The following is a 23,245-nucleotide window of genomic DNA, read 5'->3' on the forward strand; positions in this document are numbered from 1 at the left end:
CTCGGCCCTGCTCTCTCCGATCCAATCCCGGGGCAGCCTGGCCCGCCGCAACCAATCTCCGCGGCCGCGCGCCCGCCCTCCCGCCTGGCTAAGCCGCCCAGCAGCTCTGCCACAGAGCCACGTTCTCAAAAGCCGGCATCCGGCTGTGCGGGCTCTTCCCAACCGGGGAGAAGACCGGGACACCCACCTGATACGCACGAGGAAACCGAGGCCTAAGGCTGGAAGGGAGCTGCCCGAGGTCCCCCAGAGTGAGTTCTCCCTGAGTCTTGCCTACAGCCCCCGACTTCTGACCCAGAACGCCTAGGAACAGCTAGGGGCTGGGAAGCCCACCGCCCCCTTTAAAATCAGGAGTCAGGTCGAGTCTCCCTCTCCTCCAAACCTGGGTGGAGGATGGAGCGCTGACACTTTCAGTATTGATGTCCCTCTTTCATCCCCCAAGACTGACCATTCCCTCTTTCCAACACTGGCTTCTCTGGGGCTCTGGGCGAAGGGGAGGGGGGAGGGAGATGAGGCCACGCAGCCGCTGCCCCTGCTGGCAGGGGGCTCCCGAGTCAGGGGGAGGAGACAGGACCACGGCGACTAGTACACGATGATAATAACAGTGGCCTTTTACGGAGAGTTTCCTCCATGCTTGACATGCTCTCATTCAGTCCTCTCGGCAACGACGTGAGCGTGGGACTATCCCCATTTTATAGCTGAGGAAATGCCCAGAGAAGTGAACCAGCTGTTATGTAGCAGAGTCAGACCTGGCAGGTTATGCCCCTTTCCAGAGCCTTCTCTCTTAACAGCCCTGCTCTGTCCCTCTCAACAAAAATTACCAGAAGGCTAACTGGGGTATATATGTCTCCCCAACAAAAAAGCCCTGGGAGATACAGGGCTGACGTGGCACTCTGGGTTGAAATAATCAAGGAAAGGTTTGAGAAAGAGAGGACTGAGTAATCTGGTCCTTGAAAGAAGATGGACATGAGTCTGGAACAGACGCCAGACACAGATCCAGAAAACATGCTTTTCTACCACCTCGGGGTCCCTTATGCCCACATCACCCCAGGCTTCCCAGACACTCAAGAGGTCAGGTGGGGGCCCATTTGCTCTACTTAGTGAAGGGGCTGCTGGAATTCTCAAAGGCCACTCACCGCTGTTCCTGTGATTCCTCAGCTCCTGGCTCCTTTTTTTCTTTCTTGAGATCTCTGATGGCAGGGAGGAGAGATGAGGTCTGGCTACCCCAGGATGGCCACAGCAAGCTTCCTCATATGCCCTAGCAGCTCCCATCTTGGCACACAGCTCTTGGTCACTGCTGAGCAGAGAGAGCCAAAGCGAAGCAGTGGAATACCATGAAGAGGGCACAGACTGGCCCCCGTGGCTCCACCACAAGCTGTGTAACACTCTTCTGTCTCTTCCCTTCTCTGGGTTTGAGTCCGTGGTGGACTTCCCTTCTCTGTGGTGGACTCCGTGATACCACCAGCCCTAAAATCTTCACTCCTGTAGCGTCACACCGTATCACAAGTGACTTCGATCCCCCCACCCCCGACCGTGAACTCCAGGAAGATAGAAGCCACATCTCTTTCACTGCTGTCCCCATGAACTAGCTGGGACTTGACTCAGTAGGAATCTAATAAATATGTGTTCAGTGATGCATGCTCTTTCTTCCTCTGGTACAAGCACAAGAGGACCCCATTTGGAAAAGCCCCAGGCTCCTCCATTTACTAGCTGTGTGGCTGGTCCCGAGCAGCTCAGTTACCCTCCCCGTATGTAAAGTGGAGATATTAATGGTGACTACCTGGTAGGGTTGTTTTGGGTATGAAACAAGAAAATGCACAGGAAGTGCTTAGCACAAGTACCTGGAGCTGAAACTGTGCTGGTCCCCCTCCTGGCCCGATTCCAGCCTGTCAGTGTAGCAATGCAAGATTCCAGATATGGCCTGACCACGCCAGCACAATAGGCCTATTATTTCCCCCAGTCTGGACGCAACACACTGTTAATGCAGCCTAAGACTGCTGGGCTCCAGAGCCTTTCTCTCCCATGATTAGTTCCCATCAGGTTGTGATCAACTAAATCATTCAGATCCCTTTCACCAGAGCTGGGGTCAAGTCAGGTCTCTCCCCATCCTCTGCTTTGTGTGAATGTCTTTAAGCTCACAGGACAATGTCATTTTGCTTTATTCCAGCCTGGAGAAATTGTTCTGAATGCTGGTTCTGTTGCTCACTGTTCTCTTTCCCTATCTAAGTTTAGATCCAGGCTGCTCCTTGCAACTTCGACTCTACCATCCATACTGCTGATGGGAACAGAGCCCCATAATATACCTCCAGAGACACTCATTCACCAGCCATAGAAGCAGAGCACTGCTAATACAAAAGCTCCCAATTATTGAGCACCCACTGTATGCCAGGCAAGCATGATGCTAAGTGCTTTGTATATGCCATCTCATTTACTCCTCACAACACCACCGGGGAGGGTAGTTTTTATCCCCCCCCCCTCGTTTTATAAATGATGAAGCTGAGACTTAAGAGAGGGGAAGCAGGGACTAGTTTTATAAACCCAGAGTGAGGCCCCCTTTTCTGATGATGAGTGTGGTTATAAACTCAGCACTGAGAGATGTCCTTGATTCCTGACCACATGTCTCCATTGGCCCTCTTGGCCACTCTCCTTCCTTCCCCTTTACCCCCACACCACCAGGCCTGGAGTCCAAGGGCCTGTGCTGAGGCTCTAGTCCAGGACGGGCAGAGGGTTCTATTAGCCTCAGGAGCCTGGAGCAGAGACCTGGGCCCATTCTTCCTAGCAACATTCTTTAGTGAGGACAAGGGCTTCTTCCTGAAGGGCAGAGAGACACCCGCCCCCCGTAGGACTACCCTTCCCAGCCATCCTTGACCCCTTCTGAGTCTAGCCCGACCTCACAGCCTTGGGCAAATGAACTTCAGAGCCACACCCCCACCTCGCCTCGTCGCTCTCTACCTGCCTATGTCCTCCGGACACCATACCCAGCCTGGTAGGCTTCTTTCTATGCCTCTGCATAGTCCCCTGAGGACCTGTGGGGGAGGCAAGCAGGTCCCCAGAGCTTCTTGGGAGGCAGAGCAGCAGAGTTAAGTGCAAAGATCCCAGAGACAGGTTACCTGGCTTCATATCTCTACCATTACAGTTTACTCTTGGGCAAATTACCAAATCTCTGAGCCTCACTTTCCCCAACTGTCAAATGGGGATAATAATTGTACCTGTCTAATAGGGTTGGCATGAAGATTAAGTGGGGTGCTTAAAACAGAGCTTGGCATGGAGTAAGCACTTGAAAAGGATGATGGTGATGATGATGATGATTACCCTTATTAGTACCCTTGGCAAAACCTCACCAAGTAAGGCCACCTAAGTCAGAGGGGAGAAATTTTGATGTTAATAGCTAGGGGCTAGATTTATGTCTGGTTACACAAGGTGGTATGTCTAGCACAGCTGGATGCTGTCAGGACATGATTACCAGGCAGAGCTGTTGAGGTTTGGGTGCTAAGTGAAGGAGTTGTCAAGTGTGATAGCTTGTGGTTTGTTATCCCATGGAAGATCTCTGCCATGCCTAACTGGCAGACTCACCCCCCTGACTTCTGGAAAAAAAGAAATCAGCCCATACTTTAAAATATACTTAGTTTGAGAGCCACTAGGAAGTTTACATTCTGAGTGGTGGTGCTCTGAGGCCAGGGAATGGTTAGTAGTAAGGACTGGGCAGGCTCTGGAGCAGGCATTTCCTGGAACAGCTGCTGTGATGGGGATGCCCCAGCCTGCTCTCCATGTAACCCCTATTGTTTGTCCTATGGGGAGGAGGCAGGGCAGAAAGTAGGAAGGAGGGACTCTTGATGGTCCCAAGGCAGGCTCTTCGGGGAGGAAGTATCTAAGGGCCCTTGAAGTCACCAGCGAGGCTGCTAGTTCCTGCCTGGAGGTTGGTTGGGCAATTATAGGACAGGAGAGGCCCCAAGACTGATTCATCTGACCACAAGAGGCTACAGACCACTCCCCAGGGAGGTCCCCTGTCCTGGGCTTCGGGACTAGGTTAAGTGGACTAGGTCTGACTTCTGAGCCTCAGTTATCAGGGGGTGAGGGGCACGGAGAGTGCCCAGAGATTCCCCAGGACACCTGCTGCCTCCCCAAACCAACCAGCCAGTATCCCTATATCTTCTCATCCTAAACTCCCCCGAGTTGTAGATTCTTCCCAGAAGAGAGAGACCTCCCTACTCTCCAGGAAGACTCGGCTGAGGAGAGATAAGAATGATGGAGTGGAAGAAGCTGAGTAGGCCAGAGAGCCTCTCTGAGCTAGGTGTCTCAGAAAGCTACACCATCGGAGGCCATGGTATAGTTCAGAGTCAGCCCCAGTGGTTGGACCAACCTACCAGGTAGCCTCAGGATCCACAAGGTCAGGCAAAGTGCTCTCTGAGCAGGAGCTTAGGGTGTGGTCACAGAAGAAGGGGTCAGGGCTGAAGCCTGAGCAATACCTCTCCCTTCCCTGCTGGCCAGGACTCTGCCCTGGCTCTCCATGTGCTCACACCATGTTTCTGCATGGAGGCCCTGCCTTGGTTTGCTGGCCTTGACCCTCCCAGAGTAAGATTTTCAGAGTAAGAGACTTGCTGGACTAAGGCCAGCATGGCAGAAGCAGAGCCTGCCTTGGGAAGCTCTAAGTCCCTGCCCTCTAGGCCTCCCTTTACCCATCTGCACAAAAAAGCAGGTTAAGACAACCTAGCACCAAGTAATGGCTGCTTCTGCATCCACTATGGCGTTTGGAGAACTGGCTTTTGGTGGCTACCTTCAGCCTCCTGGTAACCTATGATCTCATGCTGATAAGGAGCAAGAGAACAACATAGTTGGGGCCCTTAAAGAGTGTGGCCTGGAGTCAGTCTTGTCAGGGTTTGAATATAGTTCTGTCTCTAGCTAGTTCTGTGACTTTAGGCAGGTCACTTACTTCTCTGAACTTCATGTATTTGATCGGTCATAATAGCTCACAGTGTTATCCTGAGGATCAGGTGAGACAAGAAGTGTTGTATGCAAAACTAACCTTACAGTTGGCTCTTAGCATATGTTAATTTCTTTCCTTGGTCCATTCCCTTTGATTGGCAAGATGTCTTTGCTTAAGAGGCAGTGGGAAAGCATTTCTGTTCTGGGTTTAAAAACTTAAAATATGAGGTTAAAAAAATTTTTAATGTTAATTATACTGGAATTAAAAATATAAATAAATAAAAAATTTTTAAAAACTTCAAGGAACACCTGGTTGGCTCAGTCATGGGTGCGTATAACTCTTGATCTCAGGGTTGTGAGTTCCAGGCCCACGTTGGGTGCAGAGATTGCTTTAAAATAAAAACTTCTAAAAAATAATAAATAGGGGCACCTGGTGGCTCAGTAGGTTAAGCGTCTGACTTGGGTGGTGATCTTGGGGTCCTGGGATTGAGCCCTAGGTCAGATCGGGCTCCCCGCTCAGCAGCAGGGGGGCAGGAGGGTAGTCTGCTTATACCTCTCCCTCTGCTCCTCCTCCCGATCATGCACGCTCTCTCTCTGTAATAAATAAATAAAATCTTCAAAAATAAATAAAATTAAAAATAAATAAAAATGTAAAACATGGGGGCCTTAAAATTTTTTAAAGATTTTATTTATTTATTTATTTGAGAGAGAGTGAGCAGGAGGAGGAGCAGAGGGAGAGGGAGAAAGAGAGAATCTCCAGCAGACTCCTCGCTGAGTGCAGAGCCAGTCTCGGGACTCAATCCCAGGGCCCTGAGATCATGACCTGAGCAGAAACCATGAGTCAGATGCTTAACCAGCTGAGCCACCCAGTTGCCCCCATTTTTTTTTTTTTTAAGATTTTATTTATTTATTTGAGAGAGAGAGAGCATGCACACACTCTGTCAAGGGGAAGAGCAGAGGGAGAGGGACAAGCAGACTCTGCGCTGAGCATGGAGCCCAACACGGAGATTGATCTCATGATCCTGAGGTCATGACCCAAGCCAAAATCAAGAGTCGGTCGCTCAACAGACTGAGACACCCAGGTGCCCCAGGGCCTTAAATTTTCTTTTAAGTTTAGGGGCACCTGGCTGGGTCAGTTGGTAGAGCAAGCAACTCTTGGTCTTAAGGTCGTGAGTTTGAGCCCCACATGTGGTATAGAATTTACTTAAAATTAAAAAAAACACACACACAATTTTTTAAAAATAAAAGCTACTTGGAGGAGGTATAAAGGTGGCCTTGTCAGTGGTTCGCTTGCCTACTCTGGGCCCACCCAGCAACACAGAGGTGAATAAGGCATGGATGATCTTGTCCTTTGAGGAAGTCACAGCTAATCAGGGAAACAAACATATGTAGACTAAGTTACACAGTGTGGCAAAGGCCTAATAGACATCTGTCAGAGTGCACAGACGTGAGAATACCAGATTCTGTTTGAGGGATGGAAGTCTGGGAAGGCTTCACAGAGGAGGTGATGATGGAGTCAAACCCTGAAGGATGAGTAAGAGTTCCTGAGATAGGAAACGGCATGCCAGGCGAAGGGAACAGCACAGTTGGAAGAGTGATGGAGGATGGTGGGTGTAGTAACAACGAGCCGGGGCTGGGCATTTGCTGGATGGGAAATTGATAAGCCTTCAAGCTGAGAACATGGAAAGAGGCCTTGCGTCCTCATCCTGAAGGCAGTGGGGAGCCATTACGAGGATTCTGAGCAGAGGAATAAAATGACCATATCTGTACTTTATAAAGGTGGCACTACCACTTTGCCATCTCCTGGACTGTTGCAACAGTGCCCTAACCGGCCCCCTCTAATCCAATCTTCAATGACAGACAAAAACAAATCCGACCATTTCATCCCCCTGTTTAAAGTCTGTTTATTATATGTGTACAATAAATATTTGATGAATGAAAAGATTAAATGAATGAAGGGGCTATCTGTAATAGGCCCTTCTTCTATGTTTCTGGGTCTGTGGGTCTAAACAAAACACTTTCTGATTTCCTTTCTGGGAGACTAAGACCAGAGAAGGGAAGGGACTTGCTCAAAGTCACAGCAAGTCAACAGCAGTGGGACTGCTTCCCATCCCATTGGGATTCCGAGGGGTAGTCCTTGCAAAGAAAGCCCCAGGCTATGTTTTGCCTGGTATCTGAGTCCCCAGGATGGACCTTCTAGACCAGGGCCTCCTAGCCCACTGAACACTCCCCCATCACCACACAAACACCAGCTCCTTGGCCCCTCCTGCCAGGACTAGGGTTGAAATCTGGAATTCCTCCTCCTCACCTTGCAGCCTTGATCTCTCCCTTTAGGGCTGCCGCCAGGAGGAACATCAATGGTCTGCTAGGCTGGGTGTGGGTTTCTAGGCCCCCTGTAAATATTAGGCTGGGCTTTGCCTCCTGGAGCTAAGATGGGTCTGTGTTGGGTTCTAGGCTTTTGGGTAGCTTCTGAGCTGGACTCTGGGCTGCTCTGTGCTCTAGACTTTGGACTTAACTTTAGTCTGAATTCTGAGTTCTGAGCTTCAGGCCCCCTGGCCCTGGGTTCTAGGCTGTGAACTGGGTTAAAGGCTCAGGACTTGGTTCTCAGTTCGGAGATCTGTTCTCTGGCTCTGGCTGGACTTTGGGTCTGAACTGAGGAACTGAATTGTGTTCTAGGCTTGGTGGTCTGAGTTCTGGGTTCTGGGCTTTAGTGCTGCATTCCAAGCTGAACTTCGGACCTGGGCTGGGCTTGTTTGGGCTCTGGGTTCCAAGCTTGGAACCGGACTTTGGGGCTGCACTGAGCTGTATTCTAAATCCTAGGCAGTAAACTATGATCTCTACTCTCAACTCCAGGCTCTGGGCTTATGTTGGGTGGGAGCAAGAGGCCACCAAAGGGAAAGTAGCAAATTCTTAAGCCTCTTTGCTCACCCCACTCCTTTCTGGGCACTTTCAGCTTTGCTCCCTTCTCCTAACAAACAGGGCCAAAGTGAGGGTGGTAGTAGCCTTCCATGAGCTTTCCAAGGACTTCCCTGGCCATCAGTAAGAAATGAGAGGTGAAGGGTAGGGTCAGTGGCAAGTGGAAGTGTCCTCACTTGGCCATGAGCCATCCTGCTTGCTATCAAGGACCTTCCCACAGAGCAGAGAGCGGTGAGGATGCACAGGCACAGCTCACAGCCTGGCTCCCCGTGGGAAAGCAAGCCACCACAGGGGCTGGGACTGTCGGAGGGGCTCCCACCCCCCACCTTTCCTACCCCATTCCCGAGATTTCGCCCCACCCTCTGCTCCAGCCAGGAGATGGGCTTGAAGCTCTCAGTCCCCAGAAGAGGTCATTCCCATCCCCTAAACCATTACTCAAAGCCCTGACCCTCACCCTGACTGCCTTGTCCCTCACAGTGGACTGCTCTACATTTTATTCCCCTTCAGGGAAGGTCCTCTTCCTCCCGTGTCTGCTCTGGAGCCTTCCACCCTGCAGGACTCCTCCCTAGCCCCACTGCTGAATATGCTCACTCCACGAGGCTGCCATGAAGGCAAAGCCCACATCCATGTGACAGACTTTACTGAAGGGGCAGGAATTCCTGTGGGTAGAAGAAATCATTTTAAATTATGCATGTTGCATGACTGCCCAAGGGAAAAACAACCAAAACCTGTTAACAGGATGTCCCCTTGTGAGTACACTCAGTTCCTAACTTTATTCTCTTGTCTCAGATCTTCCTTCCCTTACACCCACTGAAAGAGACCACATTTTCAGTTCTCCCCTGGGCAAAATCTCCATCAGTCTCTGTTCAGGAAACCTCACCCCCTAGGCCACATGGAATAGGATCAACAGGATAAGAGACACTTAACAGTACACTTCCCAGAGTCTGAGTTGTTCGGTCTAAAAGAATATTACAGCAGGAACATGCAGGGGCACATGCAAATAGCCTTCACCAAAACAGCCCAGGATGGGCTTGGAAATTTTGACTCTTAGTGTCCTGTCTCTTTAAGATCTTTCCACTTGGTGAGAAGTGATGAGCTACGCCTCCTCCTCATTGTTCAGATTTGGCCTTTTGGGGTGAGTGGTAATGGCAGGAGAGTGGTTAAATGCAGATCAAAGACATACACACGCCTACAAAACACAAGTGTTTATTTTCAACAACGACATAATCTAAATCTATGTTGAGGAGGAGAAACACTTTCTTAAGGGCCCCATAATCTGGTCCCTGCCCATGGTAGAGTTAACTCAAATTAAGCTTTAGAGCAACGTCAGACCCTCTGGGTACCTTATCTTGCTTCAGGCCGTGACCCAGCATAACAAGGGGCCTGGCAAAGAGCATCAACGTATACTAGACCCTTTTGGACGTATAATGCCCTTGTAAGAGCTTTGAAAAGATAACTTTCTTCAGTTTGGGCCGGATAAAAATCACGGGAGGTAGAGGGCTAGAATTCTTCCCACACTGAGAAAAGCAATCCAGAACTGTGGGGCATTGGGTCTCCCCATATATGCTCATTCTTTTTTTTTTTTTTTTAAGATTTTATTTATTTATTTGACAGAGAGAGACACAGTGAGAACAAGAACACAAGCAGCGGGAGTGGGAGAGGGAGAAGCCGGCTTCCCGCCGAGCAGGGAGCCCGATGCGGGGCTCGATCCCAGGACCCTGGGGTCATGACCTGAGCCGAAGGCAGACGCTTAAGGACTGAGCCACCCAGGGACCCTATACTCATTCTTCACATCAGCCCCTGTCCCCCACTCTGACCACTGCATCCTCCCTTAGAGCTCTGTCCATCCTGGGAAAGCCTCTATCTGAAACGCAGAGGGCATGCTCTGTTCTTGACGTGTTTCATGCCTTTTCTTTCTGTCTCCCCAGCCAGATTGGGAACCCCAGGACACAGGGATGAGGCCAGGATACCTTTGTTCAGATGACCATTCTCTGCACTCTGACTCGGTGTCAGGCAGAGTCCTTGAGGAGTTCAGAGTCTAGAGAGAGATCAACAGGTAAATACAGAATTACAGTAAAAGTCTGATAAAAAAAAATTGTGCTAGAGGTAAGCAGGGAGTGATAGGGGTACGGCTGCCACGTCACGCAACACCAGGGGTCTGTATGACAGGTTCCCCGCTGGAGTTACGCAACGAGACGGCTCTGGTCATATGCAAGCCCCGAGGCGGCATCTAACCCAGCACTGGAAGTCTCGGCAAGTCCCGTAAGGATATGAGCTATTAGCTGAGGCTCGAAGGGCAAGCTTGCCAGGCAGATGGGGAGTAAAGAGCACTTCAGGCAGAGCAAACAGCATGTGTGAGGCCAAAGAGGGTAAGGGAACATGGTAAGTGTTAGGAAATATCAGGAAATACATTTTGGCTGAAGCCCTGGGCACATGTGGAGGAATGCCTAGAGCTTGCTTGTTAAGTAAGTTAATGAATGCAAGAAAGACTATAATAGCAAAAATCATAATCACCTGCATTTGTTAACCACTCGCTCTATGCCAAGCACTGTGCTAGGTGGTTTACGTGAATTCTCTAATTTTAACCTCACAACAACCCCATGAGGTAAGTTCCTTATTAACCTGCCGTCGGCGGATAAGGAAACCGAGGCCCAGAGAAGTTAGTTAACTTGCTTAAGGTCAGAGAGCTAGTGAATGGCAGAGCCAGGATGGAATCCTGGATGTCCTGGACTCGAAAACCCTGAGCCCTTGACCACTGCTTCCCACAACGCTAGTGCCCTTAACTTTGGGCAGAGCTGGCCTTGGCACAGACCCAGGTGGGCTTTTCTCAGCCTCATTCTAGGGCTTCTCCTCCTCAACGTGACCTTAGATGTTAGAGCTCTTCCTTTAACCCTCTCTTCTCTTTAACTCCTCCTCTCCCACCCCGTCAGTGACCACATTTATACTCATAACTCCCCGATCTACAGCTTCACCCAATCTGGATGCCCGAATGTGTATTTCACACAGTTGTTAATACAACTGACATTTTTTTGGTTTATTAGGCACCATGCTTGATAGATGACATGGACCCTACCCTCATGAGCTGACAGTCAGGTAAGCAGACTGAACTAGGCAACTGGAATGGAGTGTGTTGGCAGAGAGAGCTGATACCAGGAAAGTGTATCAGCTAGGCCTGGGTTTGGCTATTGGTGATGAAAAGTGCAAATCACAGCCACATCACCTGGAAATAACCAGTCCAGAGCTGATATGGTGGCTCCATCATCATTAGAGCCCGGTGCTTTCTGTTTTATTGCTCAGTCATCCTCTGCCATCCTGAACATGATGCTTCTTTCTCATTGGCCAGCATGGCTGCTCAAGCTCTAGTCCTCACGTTTGCATTCCAGTCAGTTGGAAGGAGGAAGGTGTGAAAAACAGCACACTATTTAAAACAGTTCCCGTAAGTTGCACAAAATACTTCTGCCCGTAAGCAGTTGACCAGCACTTAGTCACAGAGTCACACCTCACTGTAAGGAATTCAGGGAAATATGGTTTTTATTCCAGGTCAGCTATGTGCCCAGCTGAAAATCAGGGTTTTATGACTAAGGGCAAGCAGAATAATAGATAGTAGTTTCAGCCTCAGAAAGTACCCCAAAGAGCGGACACTTGAATTTTGAGGGATGAATCAGAGTTAGCCCAGTGGAGTAGCACGTTTTAGGCTGTGGGCTACAAAGTGCATTCTTGGAAATGCAAATGGTTCAAGGTGTCTCCAGCATGGCGTGCATCTTGGGGAGTTATGGAAGATGCAGACAAGATCACATTATCTAAAGAGTCATTTTGAGGGGGTGCAGAGTCATGGCCCATTCTGAGGAAAGAGACACACCTGGAGGTGGGGCAGGAAGGAGCCAACCTGTGTTAAATTTAGGTTTCTCCAGAGATTCATAGCCTAGGTGTGACTTGGCTTTAGAAGTCCCTTAACTTTCTTTCTCCAGCCCAGAGTTCCAAGAGGTGCCAATTTGCAATTGCGACACGACACACCATGCCACAAATTCATCCATACCTACACATTCACTCACCTACACATCACACCCAGACCTCCCATTGATATCGGTTACTATGTTTGGGGCAAGGGGGTGGGCAGGGCTCTCTTATCTTTAGGAACCTGTGCCTTGTGAACTCTGAAGGACAGAGATTCGGCAGGAAGGCTCTGGAAGTTCTGGAGTGAGGCTACAGTACCGAGGTAATCATTTAGGAGCAGTCAGTGGCCGCGAGGCCATTGGCCTCACGAGCCTCCACTGCTGGTCAAAGGCAGGACATTGTCCACATGAACTACCAGCTGTAGCATCCTCCCCAGACACATCACCAGGGCTTCCAAAGGTTGTGTTTATTTCCCTGGGTTTTTTTAATTTTTTTTTTCAGACGTCAGGGCAAGATAGTCAGCGGGGTGTGGAGTGTCTGGCTCTCTGGAGAATAGACCCAACCCCCTTTGCCTCTGCCCCTACTGCCCTTCTCTGCTCTTGCAGCAGGTAGACAATGACCTTGGCCGGGCCACCTCAGAGAGTTCAGCAGGGAATCCTAAGGACACCAACATCTCTCCACTGCCTAACCGATCTCTCCAGTTCACACTCTCCCCCTGTTCCCATTCACACAAGACACACACATCAAATACAGACACACCAACACACATCGCTCAGACCATGGACCCAGATCTACATCTACCGCCCCACGTACAGTTATTCACACGCAAAAGTCACATACACACACTAAGTACGTGCTACGTGTAGACACAGCCCTCCAGCTGCCCACATCACTTATAGCCCCGCACCCACTGCATACAGACCTATACTGGTGACACGTGGTATTCTAACATGTCTACACATACCATACATCCATCCCTACACATTCACTTACCTATTTACACATCACACCCAGACCCCCAGTGATGTCGGTTCCTATGTTTGAGGTACAGGGCCCCCCAGGTTCCCTTATCCATAGGAACCCTGGCCTTCTGAGATTTGATGGAAGGGAGAAGGAAGGGAGGGGAAGGGAGAAGGGGAGAAGGAAGCACCCCTACCTCCCCAATCCAAATACATATACTCAGTCCACAGTGAAGAAGGAAGACCAGCCTTTCCCCCAGTACCCTATGGACCCATGTTTGCCCCTGACGTCAGGGACACGGAGTTCTGGGCAGGGTATCCAGTATGGTGCACTCGCTCTGCCCCCACTGCCCAAGATGCCCTGGGGACAACAGTCCCAGCCAGAAGCCTGGAAGCAAGACTGGGCCAGGCCCACCAATGTCACAGTGGCAGGACAGCCCTTGTGCAATGGGCACCATGGAATGTGCAGGGTGCCTACAGGAGCTGACCCAGTGGACCTGGGAAAACAGCAGAGAGGAAAGGCCCTGGCAGTTACTGACATCCATTCGGTGCCAGGCACCCTGTCCAGCCCTCCACAGCACTGTGTCCTATCATTTGCACATCATCTGTTGTCCCACTTTATAGACAAGAGAATCGGGGCCCAAGTTGGTGCTCGAAGGCTCCCAGCCAGTAAGTGGTAGGGTCTTGCCTGGAACCGGGGACTATATGTCCCTACAGCACCAGGGCCCTGAGGTGGGGCCGGGATGCCACAGCAAGGCAGCTCTAGGGCAGGGGTAATCCCAGAAGCAGATGGGCCACATGGGGCTCTGTTCTGGTCTTTTCCCCGTCGCTCTCCCTCCTTCTCACTGGAGCTACAGATACCCCCTGCTTTTCCAAAGTTTGCATTAAATAAACACTTTTGTTTTTACAAAAGACCTACATTAGTACCTGTTTTTGCTAACCGAAGAAATCCGAGGAGGATTTTCACTTTTCTAAAAGATGGCGTATGGTGAAAAGAGCGCTCAGTGCTTGTTTCGCATCAAGCTGACAGCCAGAGTGGCCCCGCCAAGCTCCTTCCCTGGGAAGGACGCTCAGCAGCTGAGCATCATGCCACCAGAGATTTGAACTGTGGCGGTAAGCATCTGTGCTTTCTCGTGATTTATTTTGCACATACATTAGCAAGATGTGCCCTAAAGTAAGCATATCAGAAAAGCCTAACAGAGGCTTTTTTGGGGGTCTGGGAATGCTGAAGAATTTTTCCATATCAATTAATGGCAATTGCTTCTTTATGGCATCTCAGCTTATGAAAATTTTGTAGGAATGCAAGAGAAACCTGTAACCAAGGTGGGAGACTTCAGCCCAGGAAAGTGGAGCTGGGGATTGGGAAGGTAGGAAACATGGCTGGCTCGGTTGGTAGAGCATGCAACTCTTGATCTCGGGGTCGTGAGTTTGAGCCCCACATTGGGAGTAGAGTTTACTTAAAAAAAAAAATTTTTTTTTTTAAAAAAGGGCGGGTAGGAAACAGAGGAGGTCAGACTTGTGTTTGAGAAGAGCCCTTTGGCTGCTGGTGTGGGCAAGGGCCTCGAGGTGGGAATGGGAGAACTGGAAGGCAGGGAGACCAAGGAGGAAGCTGATGTCATAGCCAGGGCAGGAGACTGTGAGGTCCAAGCTGGGCAGTCACTTCAGGACTGGAGAGAAGGGGATAGATGCTAGATCCGTGGAGAGAGTATGATTGACAGGATTTGGTGATCACTTTTTTTTTTTTAAAGATTTTTATTTATTTATTGAGAGAGAGAGAGAGAGAATGGTAGAGAGAGAGCATGAGAGGGAAGAAGTGCACCTAGCTGCGCTCCTCCTCTGAACTCTTCTTCCCAACAGTGTCCCAGAGGCCCACCAAGTGAGCCTGGGGGAAGAAAGGAACTTCTGGAGGACCTTAGATGTCCTGAACCAGACTGGGGTCTTGCCCCACCTCGCCCTCTATTGGGCTACAGCAGGCTGCGGTCAGACTCCCTCCTCCCAACCTATTCCTCAGTCCACCTGTGCAGGGAGGTCTTGAGGAGGGGTCCGGTCCCTCAGGACAGAGGTGAAGGCCACCCAGGGAGGCACCTGGACCCTGCACAGTCTCCCAGGCTCCTCTTCTTTTCCTTTAACACCCTTCCAGTCAGGATGCCTGGGGGACTCAGTCGATTAACCATCTGCCTTCCACTCAGGTCATGATCCCAGGGTCCTGCGATCAAGCCCTGGGATCCCTGCTCAGCAGAAAGCCTGCTTCTCTCTCTCTCTCTGCTGCTCCCTGCACCCTCCCCCTTGTGCTCACACTCTCTCTCTCTCTTTATCTCAATTAAATAAAATCTTAAACAAAATTTAACATCCTTCTAATCCCTTAAATGTCCTTAATCCCTTAATGTTAACAGGTCCTCAGGGGCCATCCTGGGCCTCCTGCTCTCCCCACATACCCACAGGCCCCCTGTGTCACCCTCTTTCTGCTGAGCACCAGACCCCCTATATCCCACTGATCTGATGACAGACTCAGACTCTCAGACCCCACGTGGCTAAAATGGAGTCCTCTGGACCCTCAAGTCAGTGAATGGGTCTTCCTTGTACCCATTCTCCCAGGCCTTGTCTCCTCTTTGGCCTCTGCATCGCACATCCAGCAGTTCTATTCTCTAAATCCCTTCCACCTATCTGCTCCTCCATCTCTGCCCTACTTCCTGCTAAGGTGTCTACATCTTGCACACCATCACTTCTGGCCTCTAGCCTAGCTGGGAAAACTCAAAGACCCACAGATCTTTTCCTTGGTTCAGGGCACTCGAATGGCATAAACTGCCTCATTCTGACATGTTTGAGAAATCTTTTAGAAGAAGAACATGTTCCAGAAGGCAACATTTTAAAATCAGACAATCAATGATCACAGCTTAAGTACAATAATCTGCCTTTCAAAATAAACTTGTCTTGCAGACCTTTGCCACAGGGGGATTGCCTAAGAGATTTTTTTTTTTCTGGTACAATAATTAACACCACTTTGCAAAAGGCATACAAAAATACTGTACAAAGAAATGAGACTGCCTCTAGCATAATACAATACCGGCTTATGAAACACAAGCTTCCAAAGGGAAAAAAGAAAAAGAAACACAAGCTTCCCAGACCTTCAGTCTTTTTAAAAGAAGCCAAAATCTGAGTTTTAGATAAAATCTCACAATTTTAAATGTTAGCAATCAGTTTTTAAAAAATTTTAAAACCAGTGTTCAGCCTCCAGTATGCAGCTTCGGGCCCCTCTAAGTGTGTCCTCCACACGGCTCTTGAAATGATCTTTTGCAATAATAAAAACTATAAAAAAAAACTACACTTGGGCGCCTGGCTAGCTCAGTCGGAAGATTACATGACTCTTGATCCCCGGGTCGTGAGTTCTAGTCCCACGTTGGGTGTGCAGATTACTTAAAAATAAAATCTTAAAAAAAAAAAATCCTACACTTAACGAATGCTTACCAGTCCCAGACTGGTTCCAAATGCTGCACATGCAACTCATTTAATCCAACACTCCACACGCTGAGGCCCAGAGGGGTCAAGTAATTTGCTCAAGTAACACAGCTAGTGAGTGAAGGAGCCAGGATTCCAGTCCAGCCATCTGACCGCAGAGCGGTCTGGGAGGGTCACGAACTGGGAGAGTCCTTGGGATCACGGACTGTTTTTGCATTCCAGCTCCTGCCTCGGCTTAATAATTGATGGATGCATATATAAATGAATGAACGTGCAGCTCTAGTTCCCTCTGCCCAGTTACTACCTGCCTGACAGCCGGCGGGCCTGCCCCAGCAGCCGACGCCCGGAACGCGCGCCGGGGGGTCCCAGGAGGGCCAGCGGGGAGCGGGGCTCGCACAATGCAGGTGCTGGCCGCTCCCTCCCTTCCGCCGCTTTGAGGCTCCAGGACAGCCCCGGCCGCCGCTTCCTGCACACAGCCCCGGACCTTGGACGTCCGGCTGCGGGCCCTCCCGCCCCCGACGCCCCAGCCCTGGAGTCGGGGTGGGCGGGGCGGAGCGGGGTACGGAGGAGGGGCCGTTGCCTGGCACCCGGTGTTTGGCGTCCAGGCCCGAGGACTGGTTTCCAGTCTCTCAGTGCACTTCCCGGCTGTGCGCTTGGGGCAAGTCAGTCCGCGGTACCACCACGGATGTGTTGCCTCCTGGCCCCGCCCTGCCCGCAATCCCTCCTTGACACACAGAGCATCAAGGTGGTCGGGCACTGAGAGCCAATTTAAATTCAGCCCCCACCCCAATCCGTCTGCAAGTCTGAAACAGTAGCTAGAAACAATAGCTTCTACATCATGGAACACCTTCGAGGTGACTGAATCACCGGCTGAGAGCTTTGCATGGGTAGTCTCATGTAATCTTAACGGCCAAGCATGATGATTATTCTTAGCCCTATTTCACAAGTTAGGAGACTGAAGACCAGATGGGTTAAGTGCCGTTCTCAGGTCAGGTGGCTGGGGGGTGGCAGACCCCAGATCTGCCTGACTCTAGTATCCCTAGATTTGGTGCTGCACTGTTCTGCCTAGCCGTTGCAACATTTCCGCCCAGGGACTTACACCAGTCCTGGGGATAGGGACCCGGGTGGGTGTTTCCCTGGCCCTCATGCTTTCCAGCGCTGAATGGTCTAGAACCTCACTTCATTTCTATGCAGACAGAAAGACATGCCTGAGCACATAAGCACAAACAGGTTTTCAGTGGCAAAAACCTGGGCTGAGACTGGGTGAGGACCTCTGGGCCAAGCCACCGCAACAACACAACAGTGCTTTCTGCTGGCATACTCCTCAACAACCTCTGCCGGCTGAAATTGGGTGCTTCATCCGTGGGGACATCTCTGAGTGTGTCTGTGTTGGCAAGACCGCGCGAAAAGCTCATCTCCTCCCCCACAAGACCTGATGTGGGAGAGGCTGAGGCAGTGATTTCCTGGTAAATGTTTAACAACTAGTTGGCATGGGATAGGGGGAAGCCCCGATTTGTAGCATTTGCAGGTTTCCGTGGAGCAAATATCCCACCGTGGCCAATTTCAAGCTACCACAGTTGAAAATGGACAGCAGCACACAATAGCAGATCTAACAGAGGTGATAGTAAAATAAGTAGGGAAAGATGAGTTTGTAGTCTTTACTACCTTTGTTTTTAATGTAATTTAAGTGTCAATTTATAGAGTTTAATTTTTAATGACCTTGTTTCACAACCAGCTCGCCGATTCTTGAAAATGCAACAGTTGGATCTCAGGGAGCTGATACATCAACACTGTGCCAGGGTCACCCAGGTCCCCAGGCTAGCAGCTCCATCTCTAGCCTGGGTTTCCCTCTAGTGGACAGAAGAGTCATTCCAGGTGATTCTCTCGCTCCACCTGTGTGTCCAGAGCTCAGAACCCAGAGGGAGGGGATGAGGCTGGTCATCCCTCATGGGAAAAGTTTCTTAATGAGGGTCCGTATGGTTTCAAAATTGTCCTCAGGCACGAGACACTTGTCATTCCTCCTCTCTGAGGGGCAGTGCCGGGGGTGGGGGTGGGGGTTGGCGGTGGGGGGGGGCGGGCAGCTCTGGGTTTCAGCCATTATCTAATCTCTAAGAGCTTCTCAAAAGTTCCATCTCAACCCCCAGGTGGCAGCTCAGGCTGGCTACACTAGCCATTCAAGCTTGGGGCACACCTTCCATCAGGTCTATATCTAAGGAGACAAACTGCTTTACCTCTTTGCATTAGGGATTAAGTTTTCACACAACTCATAGCCCACTGGGGAAACACTGATGGGGACCTTTCATATGTGTTGGGCACATGAGAAAGTGGAGTCACTTAGATGTAGAGCTGGGGCTCGGGACTCCCTCTCTTGTATTATGCTTGGACTCTCTTCTTCCAGAAATGATCTTTCCAAAGCATAGATATATCTGTCACTCTTGCACTCACAAATCTCCTATCATTCTTCATTGCGCATTATCTTCAGCCCACACTCCTCAGACAGGCACGCAAGGCCTTGGTTGAGACCCCATCCATATTGTTTACCTTAAATTGCCAAAGAAGGAAACAGAAGAAAACTGACATTTTAAAAATTCTCCTCTGGGCCATGCACTTCGCTAAACACTGCAAATACAGGTTTCTCCTGCTATCTGAAAGTAGAGTCCCTGTGAAATCTTTCGTGAGCCCAACCAGCATAAAGTGAAAGTAATCCCCACGTTCTGAAAGTTCACATTATGCTCTTTGCTTTTTTTTTTATTTTTTTTTATTTTTATTTTTTTAAAGATTTTATTTATTTATTTAATTGACACAGAGAGAGAGACAGCGAGAGAGGGAACACAAGCAGGGGGAGGGTCAGAGGGAGAAGCAGGCTTCCTGCGGAGCAGGGAGCCCGATGCGGGGCTCGATCCCAGGACCCTGAGATCATGACCTGAGCTGAAGGCAGTCGCTTAACCAACTGAGCCACCCAGGCGCCCCTGCTTTTTTTTTTTTTTAAGATTTTATTTATTTATTTGACAGAGAGAGACACAGCGAGAGAGGGAACACAAGCAGGGGGAGTGGGAGAGGGAGAAGCAGGCTCCTGGCCGAGCAGGGAGCCTGATGCGGGGCTCGATCCCAGGACTCTGGGATCATGACCCGAGCTGAAGGCAGACACTTAATGACTGAGCCACCCAGGCACCCCTTATGCTCTTTGCTTTTATGAAAGACTTATATTAGTACAGTAGAGGCTTGTTATTTGAAAACAAAACCCTTGGGGCACCTGGGTGGCTCAGTGGGTTAAGTGTCTGCCTTCGGCTCAGGTCATGATCTCAGGGTCTTGGGATTGAGGCCCTCATCAGGCTCCCTTCTCAGTGGGGAGCCTGCTTCTCCCTCTCCCTCTGGCCCTCCCTGCTGCTTGCATTCTCTATCTCTCTCTCAAATAAATAAATAGAATCTTTAAAAAAAACAACAACAATGGGGTGCCTGGGTTGTTCAGTTGGTTAAGCGACTGCCTTCGGCTCAGGTCATGATCCTGGAGTCCCAGGATCGAGCCCTGCGTTGGGCTTCCTGCTCAGTGGGGAGTCTGCTTCTCCCTCTGACCCTACCCCCTCTCATGCTCTCTCTCTCTCTCTCTCATTCTCTCAAACAAGTAAATAAAATCTTTAAAAACAGTAACAATAACAACAACAACAACAACAACAAGAAGGGGCGCCTGGGTGTCTCAGTAGGTTGGGCATCTGTCTGCCTTTGGCTCAGGTCTTGATCCCAGAGTCCTGTGATTGAGCCCCGCATCAGACTCCCTGCTCAAAAGGGAGCCTGCTTCGCCCTCTCCTTCCTGCTCCTGCTCTATTTTACTATCTCTGTCTTTCTCTCTCCAATAAACAAATAAAATCTCGTAACAAAAAAACAACAAAACAGAATCTCCAGAACGTTTTTCTCACCACACTCAAAACAAGGCCACATTCCTTAGGGTTCTAAGAAAAGGACTGCTTTTCGGTGAAACTCAAGCAGAAGTAATAGAGCCACAGACAAGGGATAAGAAACCAGATTTTTATCTGATTAAATTCTTCTGGTGTTGGCGCCAGAGTCCTTCCTCTCCCTTCCTTCCCCCTTCCTTCTCCCCAACTCTCCCTTCTCATCCTCTCTCACCTTTATCTCCTTAACTTCCACTGGAATTCTAGACATCTTTAAGGCTCAGATCAAATTTCCTTTCTCCAGAAAACCCTCTCAGAGCATCTGGCTCAGGAATCTGCCTAATGAAAGTGAGAGTTGTTGCAGTTTGAAAGGAAGAGGAGATTTCTGGCTGAAACTTCACTCAACTCAGTCCCGAAAATCCACAAATGGCAGTGAGTTGGGGAAAAAAACTATAAACTCACAAGGGAAGGGAATTAATGACTGTTTAATGGTCACAGGGTTTCCTTTGGGGGTGATGAAAATGTTCTAGAATTAGTGGTGATGGTTGCACATACAAAAAAAGAAAGAAACAAATGGGAGAACCTGGATCCCTGCCTCACACCATATACAAAAATTAACTCAAATGGATCAAAGACCTAAATGTAAGAGCTAAAACTATAAAACTCTTGGAAGAAAACAGGAATAAATCCACATGACCTTGGATTTAGCAACGGATTCTTACATATGATGCCAAAAAAGCACAGCAACAAAAGAGAAAATAGATTAATTTCATCAAATTAAAAACTTTTGTGCTTTAGAAGACACTGTGAAGAAAATGAAAAGACAATTGCAGAATGGGAGAAAATATTTGCAAATCATGTATCTGATAAGGGTCTGGAATCCAAGACTATATAAAGACCTCTTACAACTCAATGACAAAAAAGACCAGCAACCTGATTTTAAAATGTGCAAAGCGGGGAGCCTGGGTGGCTCAGCCAGTTGTTAAGCATCTGACTCTTGATTTCAGCTCGGGTCATGATCTCAGGGTCATGAGATCAAGCCCCGCATTGGGCTCTGCGCTGGGCATGGAGCCTGCTTGAAATTATCTTTTCCTCTGCCCCTGCATCCCCTGCTTCCTCTCTCTCTTAAAAAAAAGAAATGGCCAAAGGATTTGAATAGACATTTTGGAAAGAAGATATGCTAATGGCCAATAAACACATGCAAAGATGCTCAATATTATTAGTTGTTAGAGGAATGCAAATCAAAACCACAATGAATACCACTTCCCATCCACAAGATGGTTATAATAATAATAACTGAAAATAACAAGTGTTGGCAAGGATGTGGAAAAATTGTCATCCTTATACATTACCAGTGGGAATGTAAAATGTTGCAGCCACTGTGGAAAACAGTTTGGCAGTTCCTCAAAAAGTTAAACATAAAGTTGCTTTATGACCCAGCAGTTCCACTACTGGAATATACCCAAGAGGGACGCCTGGGTGGCTCAGTCAGTTAAGCTTTCAACTCTTGATTTTGGCTCAGGTCATGATCTCAGGGTCATGGGATCAAGCCCCGCATTGGGCTCGGTGCTCAGTAGGAAGTCTGCTTGGGGTTCTCTCCCTCTCCCTCTGCCCCTCTCCCCCGCTCACATGCGCACTCTGTCTCTCAAAATAAATAAACAAATACAATCTTTTAAGAAACGGAAATTAAAAATATGTAATAGTCAAAAAAATTTTTAAATCAATAGAAGGATTGGAAGTTGAGGAAACCTCCCAAAAAGTCAAAGGAAACACACAGAGGTAGAAATGAGAGAGAAGATAAGAAAAGGCTAGCAGGAGTTTCAGAAAGAGAGAAGAAAATAGTGGAGGGGGAGATTTTTCAAAAATATAATTACAGAAAAAAAAAATATGTAAAATTACAGAGTGAATGGGTTTCCAGATTAAAAAGCTTAGGGCATGGGGCGCCTGGGCGGCTCAGTCGTTAAGCGTCTGCCTTCGGCTCAGGTCATGATCCCGGGGTTCTGGGATGGAGCCCGGCATCGGGCTCCCTGCTCCGCGGGAAGCCTGCTTCTCCCTCTCCCACTCCCCCTGTTTGTGTTCCCCCTCTCGCTGTGTCTGTGTCTGTCAAATAAATAAATAAAATCTTTAAAAAAAAAAGCTTAGGGCAAGGAATGCAAAAAGATCCTGCAACGCAATTCTGATACTAACTGTTCAAAGTTAGGCCAAACTTCACAGGTTAAAGGCACAGTCCTCCATAAGACTGACCTCACTTCTGGGGTGCCTGGGTGGCTCAGTCGTTAAGCGTCTGCCTTCAGCTCAGGTCATAGTCCCAGGGTCCTGGGATCAAGCCCCACACTGGGCTCCCTGCTCGGTGGGAAGTCGGCTTCTCTCCTTCTCCCCCATGCTTGTGTTCCCTCTCTTGCTATGTCTCTGTCAAATAAATAAATAAACAAACAAACAAATAAATAAATAAATAAATAAAAAAGACTGCCCTCACTTCAGACACCAGCGCAAGCTCAGGGTTTCTCAGGCCACCAACACTTATAACCAACTGGCTACAAATTCATGGCTTCCCACTACCCCTTCAGGTTTTTTTTTTTTTTAAAGATTTTATTTATTTATTTGACAGAGAGAGACACAGCGAGAGGGGGAACACAAACAGGGGGAGTGGGAGAGGGAGAAGCAGGCCTCCCACGGAGAAGGGAGCCCGATGCGGGGCTCGATCCCAGGACCCTGAGATCATGACTTGAGCTGAAGGCAGATGCTTAACGACTGAGCCACCCAGGCACCCCTACCCCTTCAGGTTTGATAATTCACTAGAACAACTCACAGATCTCAGGAAAATGCTATACTAATCGTTACAGATTTATGGCAAAAAGGATACAAATGAAGACCAGCAAAAAGAAGAGGCACATAGGGCATGGTCTTGGAGGGTCCCAAACATGAAACTGCCAGTGTCTTCTTCCTGTGGAGTCAGAATGCATCACCCTCCCAACATATCTATGTGTAATAACATATACAGAGCATTGTTAACCAGGAAAGTTCACCTGAACTTCAGTGTCTAGTTTTTATTGGGCTTTCATTAGGTAAACAGGACTGATTGAATCATTGTTCATGTCAATCTCCAGCCCTCTTTCCCCTTCCCAGAGGTCAGACTGATATCACATGACCCAAAGCCCCTACCTTCTAATTACATGGTTGGCATTTCTTGCTTGGTCAATCCCTATCTTGGGT

At 49.0% G+C, this 23,245-nt stretch overlaps 1 long non-coding RNA gene across 1 annotated transcript; it reads left to right on the plus strand.

The window, feature by feature from the left end:
• The first annotated feature begins 124 nt into the window (after positions 1–124).
• LOC141374485 (uncharacterized) lies at positions 125–22,507 on the plus strand. The gene is made up of 3 exons (XR_012381412.1): positions 125–248; positions 10,878–10,929; positions 20,337–22,507. It is a non-coding gene; the product is annotated as an uncharacterized lncRNA (long non-coding RNA).
• The last annotated feature ends 738 nt before the right edge of the window (positions 22,508–23,245 follow it).

The sequence above is a fragment of the Callorhinus ursinus genome, unplaced genomic scaffold (assembly GCF_003265705.2).
Source record: "Callorhinus ursinus isolate GAN/ISIS: 27379988/994484 unplaced genomic scaffold, GSC_fseal_2.0 scaffold18, whole genome shotgun sequence".
Taxonomy (NCBI): Eukaryota; Metazoa; Chordata; class Mammalia; order Carnivora; family Otariidae; genus Callorhinus; species Callorhinus ursinus.